Source organism: Taudactylus pleione, unplaced genomic scaffold, assembly GCF_031769625.1.
Source record: "Taudactylus pleione unplaced genomic scaffold, aTauple2 ptg001186l, whole genome shotgun sequence".
NCBI classification, from domain to species: domain Eukaryota; kingdom Metazoa; phylum Chordata; class Amphibia; order Anura; family Myobatrachidae; genus Taudactylus; species Taudactylus pleione.
The window spans coordinates 131,308-140,031 of NW_028285587.1; the positions used below are offsets into that span (position 1 = coordinate 131,308).

General features: G+C 38.6%; 1 protein-coding gene across 1 annotated transcript in view; it reads left to right on the forward strand.

Annotated features, from left to right (window-relative positions):
- Positions 1-8,724, forward strand: part of LOC148451061 (uncharacterized) — a 220,026-nt gene that overhangs the window by 53,287 nt on the left and 158,015 nt on the right. The gene's annotated exons all lie outside the window — the stretch shown is intronic.

The following is an 8,724-nucleotide window of genomic DNA, read 5'->3' on the forward strand; positions in this document are numbered from 1 at the left end:
GTGCACATCGCAGTTCCTATTTTTTGTAAATAGTAAACATCTTGAAATAAAAAATAATTGTGTTCTAAAATAAATTGAATTATTTCTACAATGAATTCTATATGTGATTGAGTAAGATCCCCATCTTTGTTTAATTTGGAATGGATCACTTTTAGGCCTAAATCATGTGGAATATTTGTATAAAGTGCTGAAACATCAAGAGTCAAGAAGGCATAAGTATCTTGCCATGTTATATCTTGAATCATTTTAAGAAAGTGAGTGGTGTCTTTAATGTGAGAATTCAAAAAAGAAACCCGTGGCTGTAAATAACTCTACATAAAGTGAAAGATTGGAACATAAAGAATTAATACCCAAAATAATAGGTCTGCCTGGGGGATTAGTGAGGGATTTGTGCAATTTTTGTAAATAATAAAAAATAGATGTAGTTGGAAAAGGATTAAATAAAAATCTTCTCTCCTCCCTGGATATGACCCCTTGCAGCAGTGCCCTATCAAGAATTTTCAATAGATCATCCAGAAAACCTCCAGTGGGATTGGAGTTGAGTATCTTATAAAACTGGTCATCACTGAGTTGTCTCAGAGATTCCTTAATATAGTCCTCCCTGTTAAGGATGACCAAACCTCTGCCTTTATCGGCCTCTTTTATGACAATAGAATTGTCTTTTGATAAGTTCTTCAAGGTTCTTTTTTCCCATTTGTTGAGATTTGACCTTGAGACAAATTTTTAATGTTCATCTACAATTAAAACATATTTGATAATTCTTCTGCCACTGCAGTCCTATATTCAAATGTATATTTCATTATTTATTATACTACATTCTATATATTGTTATATCTATTTATACATTTGTACGTATTATGTATATGTAGATTGCGCCAATCATTTTTTACTTTTCACTTTGCCAGATGTATCTTCTCTCCATTCCCGGTATGAGTCCTTATTTATCTGTATTTTGTTACTTTTATATATTTCTTTTTCAAACCTTCTAATTATTATTAAATATGGGCTATTAAGAATTTTTCACCTTGGTCTTCTGATCCGTACCTATACCTGGGAGTACCAGTATTAAAATAAGTGTGTGCATCTTTTATGGCTCTTAATGTGATTAATACCCTATCCCTTATAATCATGGATTTCAAAACAGAAGTGGAGTGTACCATTATGACCCCGGCAGTACCCCTAGGATAACTCTTCACACTGTCCTTGTCAGCCACCTGTCTGTCGAAGCCGGATGATTGGCAGACAGGGTTTGCGCGACGCCATCTTGCGAATGGCGACAGGACTCCATCTTAGAAATAGATCACACATCGCCATTTTGTCAAAACCTCATAGTACACAAAACACACTGCTAAATTGCTAATAAATAGCACGGCCAGCTTTTTAACAATCTTCCCCAAACACATACCGACAGTGTTTAACATACCTAAAAATGACAACACATTAAAATCACCACGGACTTAAATATGAACAGCGCAAAATAGTAGCAAAATAGTGTTTTCCCTGCATTCACATTAACACATACACGCGATGTTAAACAGTGCACAACGCAAATAGCTAATTAATAGCATGTCCAGCTTTTTAACGATCCCTACACAACCAATACCGACTTAGTCCCACACACACTGAAATACCTTTCCAGCTTAGCGCTGCTCGCTAAGTACCCAACAGACTCTCAAATGCACAATGCTATTTAGTGTTGTTTTCCCTTGCATACATACACTTAAAGCAATGGTTCCGTAGCGCAAAAGGATTATTATTACTCGATCTATTCACAATGCCAGCATGTAAAGAAATGACTGTTTTCTGCAACTATGGTTTAGTACATGATAAGTAGATTATGTTTGGTGCCATTCTGATCTGCTGTGTATTTGCAGATCTACGGTTCTATTGGCGGAGAAATCGCTACAAGCATCTGCAAGTTATGAATTATGGGGAATTTAGTGATAGAATGTGCATTGTATGTAGTGTCCCTTACTTAGTTATGCAGCAGGCAAAAGTACACAAAGAGCCACTTGGAGGCTGAACTTCTCAAGTTTGAATGAACCAATGGACTGTGCCGTAACGAAAGACTCAAGAAGAAGAACCAATGTGAAGATGCCAGCTCATGCCTATTGTATTGCTTATCTCTGTTCGGGAACATAACCAGGCTCTCTGACCCCAGTTAGCTAGTCATATTTCTTGTTCCTGTGATGGGGGTTTCATGTTGATGCCAGAATCTGGATTCAGAAGCAACTGCGTATGTATCGATTGCACTATAGTTATTGTAACCTTTGCACGTAGTGTCTAGATCATGTGTGATAATGTACCTTTTTCTTTTATGCCTATATAATAACTTTTGTGCGTTGGACCACAAGGCCAAAGTCTGAAAGCATTTATTGTTGTGTGCGACTGTTCATAGCACTAATTAGCGCCACCTATGGTCTAGAGGTTATAGGCAGGATTCTGTAGAGGTTTATAGGAAGAACTGGTTAGAGGTTATAGGAAGGACTGTTTAGAGGTTATAGGCAGGATTGTATAAAGGTTTAAATAGGCTATAACAAGTCTTTGACAGCCCTCATTCTCTAGAAAAAATAAAAAGTTTAAAAATGCAACAAAAATAACTGCCCCAACCAATGGATACACAGAAATTTGTTCACACATAGCCATCTTTCTTTTTTCTTGGCACACAATCCACAGGAACATCACTAGGGATATACCCCAATTCTGTGAACCTTATCTTGGTCTGAACTATAGCTCTGATCAGGCCCATCATCAAATAAAATCAGGAAATTTAAATCACAGTCAAAGGCCCTCATTCAGAGCCGGACGCTCTGAGCAGAGCGCACGCTCTGAATGAGGGCCGTCCTCCATAATTATGGAGCGTCCTCCTGGACGCTCGTATAGCTGTGGGTCACCACCCACAGCCTATACGAGCGTGCAGGGTGATGGTCGTGATGGTCTTGACCATCGCCACTGCAAGCCGGAGCCTGCGGTTGAGTTTCTCAACCGCAAGGCCCGGAGTGATTTTGGCTCCCTCCGTCGTGCGCATGCGCAGTGCACACCATCGACCCACTTGCGAGCGGACAGCCGCTCGCGAGTGGGTCTGAATCAGCCGCTCGCGAGTGGGTCTGAATCAGGCCCAATGTCTTTATCTGTGTCTTCACTCGGACATCTCCACCGGGGTGAAACCTTCTTGTAGTGAGATGCGTGAATTCAATTGTCCTTCTCAGCCACATCAAGGTTGTTAGCAGGGTCTGGAACGGGCCTTGCCATTGATCTACGAGACAACCAGAACAGAAGAAATTTCTCTCCAGGCTGGACTCCATGACAAGGTCCCTCTGGGAGTCCCTTCATAAGCTTTCCTTGTAAAGTCTTCAGATGCTGTGAGAATTGTATAACATAGTCCGTAGTTAAATCATATGACCGTGATAAGTCTGTTGCTGGACTTACAATGAGGATAGGCAGTTTTTCAAAAAGTATCTCATAAGGGGACAGGTTAAGTGGCAGCTTGGGAATGGTGCGAATGCTATACAAATCCAGAGGTAAAGCCCCCAGCCAACTCATTGAACCTGCTAATGATAGTGAGATTAGTTGCAGGAAGGACACGGATTTCAGTAATACATATCAATTGAATCAGCTGAATCAGATCCAACAGTTCACTTTTGGGGAATGGTCAGCATTGTTATCATCTTAGACATCAGTCTCTGAGGTTCCCATCTTGAATTAAACAGAATAAAAAGACGAAACAGGAGAAATAACATTGCTATAGGAATATGGGGAAGGAGGGCAGGAGAGCTATGAGGGCAGGGGGGTGCCATTGGCTGACTGCCATACCACACTGTAGGTGTCATCGTGTAGCTTCTTATTGCTACACTGTAAAAAATTACAATTGTTTGATTAAATAAATTTGGCCAATTTGGATAAAATAATTGTTGCTTTAAAAATTTCTTAAAACAGATTAAATGTGCCAGACATTGGTAAAGGTTCTGGTGACCATTTAATAACAAATTGTACACTCTCATCATCATACAAGTCTTTCATAATTGCATACATACTTGTCATTCCTAATCACATATGCATTTTTTATTATCCCTAGATCCCGCATTACGCTAACTTCATTCCCCAACCTCTAAACATTTTTCTTTTAAAATGACTACCCTCTTAACTCTTGGCAACTCACTCAATGCATACACAAGAAATGTCTTTCTCTTTTCTTTTCTCTCTGCTGCAAATATAAAACTCTCAAATAACTAATCTCTTGATCTTGAAATGGGAACACTCTTTCTTCCAGCTCCTCAAATAAGCTTTACACTTGCAATGAGAAACCTTAATTCTTTCTTAAGTATAAGCATGTTAGTGGCATTCCATACAAATTGTGGTAAACTACCCTGGTTCCATTAACTGTTTCACCAAACCAAACCAATACCTTACCATCAAGGTGCTTCACGCGCCCTTTCCCTATACTCTGTAGCTTATTGCAGGCTACAATTAACCTCTGCACATTCAAATCACTTGCTCATACCCTCTATCACTTACATGAACTATCTTCAATCCCATACAAATACCTAGACAATGTTGCCCTTTAAAAAAACAAATGAGATTAACTTTTTTTTTCCTTTCAAAATTGTGACACGTCTGTCAAAATAAAAACCTCAAAAAACTTACCCTGTGTTACCTGTCTTTTCGTTATCAGATTAAGGAGTCTAGTTACTAAGCTGTGTTATGAGACAGAGTAAAAAGTGATAAGTCTGTGATAAGGTGCCAGCCAATCAGCTCCCAACTGCCATCTCACAGATTGTTTGAAAAATGACAGCGGGGAGCTGATTGGCTGGCACCTTATCACAGACTTAATACTTTTCACTGTTTCCTAACTCTGCTCAGTAACTAGACCCCCAACACACCTGCCCATCGTGCTACCTGCCCGTCATTATCAGGTCAGCACACCTGTTATACCACCTGTAACTACACATCTACCTTGTGCTCCCAGCGCCATTTTATAACAAACTATAAAATAACACTTTTTATGAGCAGAAAATAAGTGGAAAAACTTATGAAACTTCTTAAAAAAATAGTTCAATTCCAGATAAAATTATCAATACAGCAGTTTAACTTACCACTATTCAAAGACTGAGGTAGAAAGGGGAAGAAAAAACAATACTGCACGTTTAATAATAAAATAAAAATTATCGTATGAGCAAAATAACTCACTGCCCGTGCAGACCCTCTCTATCCCTCACTCGCTCACCTATAGTGGGCGTCAACTGGTGTATCCAAGCCACGGCACCAAAATTGATAACGCGATGTGTTCTATATTTATTTATAAACCTCATTTATTATAAAAAGGAAGAAATAATTCACACAAATACAGATTTTAAAATAAATGACAATGTTTTTACTTAAGACAGTTTAATCATACATGTATTTTGCCAGTGCAGACTTACAACAAAAGACAAAGATTATATTAGCAGCAGTAGGAATATTTGTAAAATAAATTTGGGACACCCAGTCAGCCAATTTCATACATACGTACGGCAACCGCACCCAGCACCCCCAGACCCTCATTGTGTGCCCGCTCTTCCTTGTCCTCCGACTGCTCCCCTCCCTCTTTCTCTCATGAGCTTTATACTATACTATTTGGCTATTCCTTCAGTTAACCAAAAAATGGCGAATATTAATTTAAATTAATATTCATACATGCTAGACACTAATTGGTTATATGTCCTAATCATAATATGTTATCTTTTTGTTCTGTTCCCATGTAGCTTCTAATTCCTGCTTCTTGTAGGCCAAGGCTATCTTGATTAACTCTTTTTATTTATAAAGTCTGAGACTTGTTGTCTGCTGTTCTGCACACGCTAAAAACTGACATTTTAGACCTACAAGTCTTATTGCTAGACCATTAAACAAGATGGCTGCTGCCTCAGTTCTAACTTATACATATCTCCGCAGTTAATCACACTTGCATAGAAATAAACACTAATCTCTATATACTTATTAATACATCATTTAATATACCTTTGGATAAAATATTAAACAAAATGTCTGATGCAAGAGACTCATTTATTTACTTTAGAGAGGGGAGGGAAGATCTTAATCCTCTCTAGGCCTGAGACCATTCAACAAATGCGGCCCAGCTGCATCTCACACAACTATACTAATACTGAATCTCATCCTAAACATTTCTATATATTCTACATTGCAATATAGGGAAGAATAAAGGAACATAAGCATGCATATATTCATGAATTGCTGAAGGAATATGTACAACTACATATTCCTGCATTATCAGTGTCTACCTGTTATGTTGTCAGACTTTTTCTTGTCTATATTTTATTTGTCAATAATATATGTCAAACTTTTTAAGTATCTAACATATGTTTGTCTATCATTAGCTTGTTGATGTATTTTATTTCTACCTGTTATGTTGTCGGACTATTTTATGTCGATATTTTGTGTTATTAATATATGTGTTGGACTTTTTCCATATCTCACATATAAACGTTAGATATAACTACTTTGCAATGATGTGCATCTTACTGGTGGTGTTGTCGGTGTTTTTCTTGTCATTGTTTCATTTGTCTATGTTGTATTTGTCGGTCTTGAGTAGTTGTCGGGCTATTTTCTGTCTAACAGTGTCGCACAATAGACTGTCTATGTATTGGTGGTCGATCCATCATCCATGCTTGCATGGATTTGAGCAGACATAATAAACTGTGAGATTGTTACTCATGTTACAATGTCCTGTTGTAACAATTACTGGATACAGAGCATAAGGATACATGAGTAGCACTTTATGTATCAGCTGTGACTGCAGATCTGGTACAGAACACACACCACCAATGGATTGCATTATATACTGAGGAATAAAGACAGCACAGACTTGTTTATATTTCTTTATTTGACACAATTTTTCTTTTTCTTATCACTTTTTATATTTTTTTACTATTCATTGTTTTTATATACATTATCATAGATTTGATTGATTTAAATATATGTAATATTAAGCAATAATTAGCTCTAACATTACTATAAGGGGATATAAATACCTGTTTTTTAATGCATATCGAATAAAGAAATGTTTTTTAATTCAAGAATTATAAACCTTAATGTAACATGAGTGCACACTATTAAAAGTAAAACTGATTCCTTTCTCTCTTCTCTGGATTGTGGCATATACCATACATAGCAACCAATAGTGAAATGAGGGAGGCGGTCATGAACTTAAAAGCATCGCACCAGCCGGAGGTGAGAAGTGCTGATGGCTATAGCATTCATGAGGATGACCAAATAGTGGATGCCCCTCTGAACTTGGTAAGAGCTTCAAGCCCCGCCTCATCCTCTTACAGAAATTGTTTCCCAATATCCCCAGCAGGATAGGAAACTCCACGTCCCAGGGGTGGTGGAACGGATACCCTAGCAGATGTTAGCAGAATTGAGAGAAAAGGCAACAGAGCAGGAATGCATGCTCATCCAGATGTGGCAGGCGGGCACCCCTGACCGTGGTACCCAGTGTACCATTGCCAACTGCTGTACCAAGATCAGGACTCATAAAGTTTGCCAAATTTGCAGAAAGTGATGGGGACATTGATGGACACTTACAAGTCACAAATACAGAAAAAAGGGTGTCAGCGCTCCCCTAGTTAGGAAATATATGTGAGGAAATGAGATGTGTGGTTAAAATGTATTTGCAGCATCTCATTCTCTACATCAATTAATGAACTTTTTAACACATTTGTTCCCCTATCCGTCTGCAGGTGTAAATGTCCCGATATGGGTGCTCATTCACATGACAAACTTTTTCATTACCAAGTTTATTATATACTGTAATAATGTGAGAAAATGGAATGTTTAATACTTTTAAGCCTTTAGGTGTAGCCCTTGTCCATATGCCTGTTTTATCCATTCGTTATTCTGACCTAGCCACACAGGAAGTAACCAGTAGATCAATGTAACATCTCATAGAAAAAGGACCTTGTGGGTTATTTTCCAGCTCTGCAGGGGACACTCAGGACTTAAACCAATTACCTGGTCATTGTTCCTTCTATTTGCTCCCCTTTGTTCCTCTCTGGACTTTGGTAGTCCATACAGAGCCAAGCCAGCATGTGTTCAACAGTACAGAATAAGGGACCCACACCAATCAGGGAACCTCTAGGTGGGCACAAGCATCGTGGGAAATTGGGAGGTTTTAAAAGAGGTCACCAAGGGCAGCTCCTGATGTTAGTCATTGACTTTGGCTAAGAGGTATTGTTCTCCCAAGGTGCTTAGTGGAATGCATCACCAGTCCTGTGTGGACTTATACGCTATCACTGCTGTGTGATCTGTGGTAGTTTTCCTGGGTGAAACAGCGTGGTTAGCTCTTCCGTGGACTTGTCCTGGAACTATATCCTCTCTACTGGGATTGCCTCTGTCTGGACTGCTACTTGCATATTGCCTGTTCGCTTTATTTACCTCTTGCCTTTGCATATTACCTATTTCTGTGCCTGTGGTTTTATCTGCTCCGTGTCTGGGTGATTGAGAGAACCCCATATCTTCACAGCGACTTTCTCTGTTACTAATAAGATTTCCACACTTGTGCATCTGACTGCATTACCCAATTTGTATATAATGTATTTAATAAGAGTGTAATGCACCTTCCGCATTGCATACAGACTCACACACCTAACGCTTATATACAGTACATGTCCATCAGGTGTACTGCATCCCAAAGAGTATTTTACTCTACATATGGAAAAATACATTTTCTTG